Raw genomic sequence first — 6000 nt, forward strand, 5'->3', positions numbered from 1 at the left:
TTTTATTTTTATGTTTTTGTTTTATTAAAGATGTATTTTTTGTTTTTAAAAAATTAGTAATAGAAAATTATTTTTATAAAATTTTTAATTTATAATATTTTTTAGTTATTAAATATTATATTAGTGATAAAATATTAATTTAAAATTAAATTTAAATGGGTTGTAATAGGTGTATAATCGTGTCGGGTTGAAACTGACACGTTTAATAAATGGATCGTAACGGGTCAATTTCGAGTTAAACAGGTTAACCCGAAAATGACACGATTAATAATCGTGTTAAACGGGTTGACCCGATTATGACCCGAACCCATTTATAATAAATCCAAACCCATTTATTCCGTGTCGTTTTCAAGTCGTGTCGCCGTGTCATGATCCAAATTGCCAGGTCTAATTAGCCATGCACTGATTGAACCATGTCTACTCTATTTTTGTTTCTTTCTATCAATTCTTATGCAGTGATGGCAGGTGCATTGCCAAGTTTCTTCTTTTATTACTATTTTTGAAAAAGAAATACATATAAATATATATATATATTAATTAATTAATGAATTTTATTTTTAATTTTTATTACAAATATTAGTCTATATAGAGTTATGTAAGTTTATAAACTCCAAAGCAAAATTTTTAAAGAAAATATATTTCTTCATACCCTTTTAATACTACTAATACAATTTATAATGGAAATACAAATAACAAGATATAATAATGAACGAACGAGTTATACTTCTTAGCACATAATTGAACTATTTTGTTTTTATTTATTAGGTGTTTCTAACTATAACTATTATATATATATTTTTCTTATATAGAACTCTAATCATGTATTTTAATTTTACCACATACTAAATAATCACTTTTGAATTGTTTAAATTACTTTAATAAATACCATATTGAGATACAATTGAATCCTTAGATTCTGAGTTGGAACAAATTTATCGGCAGATATCTTCCCTCAAATTAATAAAGCTGCAGATATTTATTTGTCGACTTGGAATGCTTTCCTTTTCCATATTAAATGTTAAATGTTGACCTCCAGCAGCTAGTTTGTACAATGAAAACAATAGAAACCAAATCGGTAGCTTTAGAGACATATATGCAAATACAATGGGTCGCCATTAAGGATGCCCTAAGTAACACAAGCTAAGGATTGATGGGCAGAGTTAAAGACAGCCCTTGGATTGGAGATGATATGGATGGCTCAGATTTTTTTGACCTTTTTTAATTTTCTTCTATATATCATAAATCGGTTTTGGATTTTCAAGAAAAATTTTAACCAAAAAATTAATAAATCTATTAAAACTCAGACAAAATAAAAACCCATCCACAAAACACGATCAGAAAATGGAGTTCAATCTTTTCATGAACTTTGAGGCACTAGTAGTTTCTTTCATCTATCAGCTACTGTCCAAGAATTCAGCCACCATCTGGATTACATATTGGGACTTAGGTTTTCATAATTTGTCCTAGGCCCCTCTTAGAAGCCTCAACTGGTATCATGTGGTTATCATTTTTTTTGGTACAAAAGGCAAAATTTTTGTATAAGACCATCCTATCTTAGCTCTTTTATTTATTTATTTATTTTGGTTCTCTGTATCTCTCTCTATTGCTCTAGAGTAAATGAGGTTTACAAACAGATGTAGGATGAGGAAGCAGCCAGTCTAATAAAGGAAGAGGAAGAGCAGAAGAAACTAAGAGTATCTCCGATGGTTCTTTCTATTGGAGATTATATGGTATTGATTATGAAAAGTGTTTATGTTTATATGGCATTCTCTCTATTTAATAGATGATGTTTTAGATAATTTCTCTGCAATGGGTTCTATTTAAAATGTAATGTTAATTTGTAATTTTTTATTTTAAAATTATATCTAATTAAAAAAACTAAAAGCCTATGCAGGGGTTATTTTTCTTTTAACAAAAGTCAATAAAAAAAATAAAATGCTGACTCAACCTGTCTAACAGAGCTTCCAAGAGTAGACAGTGTCCTTCACAGCTTCTATTTCTTTTGTTGCCACATCAGTTTGATAAAACGAATGCACAGAACCATTGGAGAAGATTTTTTTAAAACTTTATCTATTTATCTGATGTGGCAAAAGATTTTTAAATAGATAGAGATCCATTGGAGATACTTTAAGTACTGAACTTGGAGATTTCCCGCCGTTTTCACCGCCCATCAGGGTTAGGATGGCTCCCTACAGGGGCTGGGGTTCTGGGTTATTGGTTCTTCCAAATCATTGTTTTGGGGATGGGTTTTTGATTTGTTAGAGTTTTTAATTGATTTTTTTGTTTTTTTTTTTCTAAAAAAAACTTTTTTGAAAATCAAAAACCCATATTTGATACAAAAGAAAATTAAGAAAGGCCAAAAAAAATTTGAGCCATTTATGTCATCTTAATCTGTTTTAAGGGCCCTCGTCAACGATGTCCACTAATCCTTAACTTTTATCCTTTTTGATAAGTCACTAATCCTTAACTTGTGTAACTTAGGGGCATTCTTAATGGAGACCTACTGTATGCAAACAAGATCAATTGTCCTTTAGCTGTGAAGTTGAAGTTGGTATATATAGACAGCTACATTACATTTATATACGTGAAGTCTCACATCAGTTGGAAAGAGGAACGAAGCATGACTTATAAGCGTGTTGATACATTTCCCTTGTAAACGCATTTTAAACCCGTGAGGGCTGGGTTGTAAGAGAATTTTCCAGGTCCAAAACGAACAATATCTACATGTGGATGGTCTGGGCTATCACAGATGGTATCAGAGTCGGACTCGGATCGGTGTGCCAGCGAGGACGCTAGGCCCCAAAGGGGGAAGATTGTGAAGTCCCACATCGGTTGGAAAGGGGAACGAAGCATGGCTTATAAGCGTGTGGATACCTTTCCCTTGTAGACGCATTTTAAACCCATGAGGATTGGGTTGTAAGAGGATTCCTTAGACCCAAAACAAACAATATCTACATGTGGATGGTCTAGGCTGTCACAATATATATATATATATATATATATATATATATATATATATATATATATATATAGTTTTAATATAGCAAGAGATTTACAGAAAAAAAAGGTTAAAAAAATAATATTTATGATCGTTAAATTTGTATGATCTGAATAATATGACGATCATGAATAATTGTTCTTCACAATCCCTCTTTATAAATTTTTTACTATATCAAACTAATATATATATATATATATATATATATATAATAATAATTCTTTATTTAAGAAAAGCTATTAAAACCTCCTTTATCGATCTTTAAAATACTTTAACAAATAAAATTTAAAAATGTATTTAAGATTAAATGAGTTCGTACTTTTCTATAATTTTAATATTTTAATAGACCTATTTAATTCACTAGCATATTATTAAATATCACCTTTTAATCTAATAAAAATGTGTTAATGGCAAGATGTCCTCTAGAATAATAATTATAAAATAATATATAAACAATCAAATTCATCTAAGATTCGCCTTATATATTTATGCTCACAATGGCTATATAGATAAGCAATAATATTGCCCTTAAAAAGATAGCAATAATGCTAGGTTTATCAAAATATTCATAAAATTTATTTACTAAATGATGTGATAAGTAATGCAGCAACTTTGAATTAATTTATTTTTTAATTCACTTATCAAGTTAAGGGTTTAATTTTTTATATTTAAATTATACGAATATACCAATTAATAATATTTTAATATGTGTTGTTTAGTAAATAAATTTTGTTAATATTTTGACACCTATAACATTATTGAAAAAATAAGAAAATATTTTTGGAACAACCAATAGCAAAGGCATATTTTTTTGTAACTTATTTTGAATTCATATTTTCATATACACATTCAAATATCAAATAATAATAATAAAAACATTTCTTACAATATAAAACAGATAATAATAACATTTCTTATAATAATAAATAATAATTATTAAAAAATAATAATAGCAATATTTCTTCTAATATAATTAAATATGTATAGTTTGGTACATAAGGATACAAATCAAATCAATATACAATGCGTGTTTTGTGCACAAGGAGAAGCACAACCAAGCAAGACTAGGAGTGAGGGAAAGAAAATGGCTATTACTATCATGAAGCTGGAAATCATTAACAGAGAAACAACAAAGCCATCTTCTCCAACTCCAAACCACCTTCTTTATTTCCTCCTCTACCAATATCTTAAGTCCCAAGTAGCTAGACATGGTGTAATTTTCTTTTAAATGTCTTCTAAGGAGAAAAAATTGACTCCAGTCAGTGATACTGACACCCCTTTAGATTTATGTGATTGCAAAATTCAGAGACTCAAATTTCCCTTTCATGGATTTTTTTTTTTTCTTTTTTCATGCTCTGGTCTTTTCTTTCTCCTTAAATTATTAGATATGATCTTTAGCGGTGTATATGAGAATTCTATCCATATTAGATATAGATCAATTAAAATTGGTAATTGAAATATATCCTCCTTGAAAAGTGTGTAATTTCATTAACTAATTGATTCGTTTTTTATAACAATGTATGATTGGATTTTACAGTACCTTTTCCTGCAAGAGAAAAGCAATTTTTTTTTTTTTCCATACACTTGTCAGCATTTCAAGCTTTTTTATTTTATTTTTTATGATCAAACCTGAAACAAGGTCAAGATGGATGCGAAATCAATAATCAACCGGAAAACAATTCACAAAAGTGAAGCAGGGAAAAATAGTTCAATACCCGGACAAAACTAGAAAAACATTCGGATAGTAAAACATAGAGCTATATCAAACCAATAATAATATATCGGAAAGCAAAACAGAGAGCTATAAGGGAATAAGAAAACCCAGAAAATCAACCACCAACAGAGATTAAATCCCACAGAAATCAGGGTGTAAAAGAACAGTGCCATCAAACTTCATCAGCAAAATGATTAAACGATCAATATTTTAAAGAAGAAAACAGATAAAGTAAAAGAATCAAGAAGTATACCCGAATGAAATGTTACAAAATTATAGAACTATACATTAAGAATTAGCAAATAATCATGTTTATAAATATATATACAGATTTGTACACATGAATATACATAAACAAATAACAAATATTAAAATACAGATTAAATATATAAATAAAAAATATGTACAAAAATTATATTAGAATTTCTAGAACCTGTATGTATGAGATTGAATGATTGATCTGAGATCTGTGTGATATCAAAATCTTTTTAAGAAGAATTTCGCTCCACCAGCGTAGATGGTTATATGACATTCGTCTTCTAGTATACAATAGATTGACTTAGATTTTGGACATGGCATCATCAAAATCTTCCACTGCAAACTATATGTACTTAAGTTTTACCTCACTTACAGTATGCACATCGTGCAAACTAACAGCAAAGCTGTCAGGACCCATCCAAAATTTCTCACCGGAACCCTAGACAAGCCCTGATCCCAGGAAAACCCTATCGGATCCTCCAATGGAAAATCCGGCAGAACCTCCCCTAAGGGTTGGACTTACCACAAATTTCCTGTACTGAAAATACACTTCTATAAACACCACCTTATTCCTCCCATCTTATTATAATTTGTTTCCACAAATTTACAGCACTCCAAAATAATAACAGGGAATCAGTAAGCAATTAAACAATATCTGTCCAATCCGTATACAGAGCATCATACAAATAATTATGAAATTAATACAATGACAAATGAAGCAATACAAGATGAAAAGGAAAAAGGGAGGAAATGCTTCTTGGACTTTCGGCAATGAACTGAGACGTCGGGCTCACCCCAGACGATCAACGTCTCCCAATCTTTGTATCTAGGAGAACGGAATTTAGAAATATGATATGCTAATCATCTCAATGAGTGACCCTATTTACTATACAATTATAATAGTAATAATAATTATAGTACACTTGATTAATTAAGAATAAATAAATAAATAATAATTAATTGGATATAATATTTTTTCTCAAAACCCTCACCATTCACTCCGTTAGAAAAGTTCCCCTTTTAAAACATT

This window comes from Ziziphus jujuba, chromosome 3, assembly GCF_031755915.1.
Source record: "Ziziphus jujuba cultivar Dongzao chromosome 3, ASM3175591v1".
In the NCBI taxonomy this organism is placed as follows: Eukaryota; Viridiplantae; Streptophyta; class Magnoliopsida; order Rosales; family Rhamnaceae; genus Ziziphus; species Ziziphus jujuba.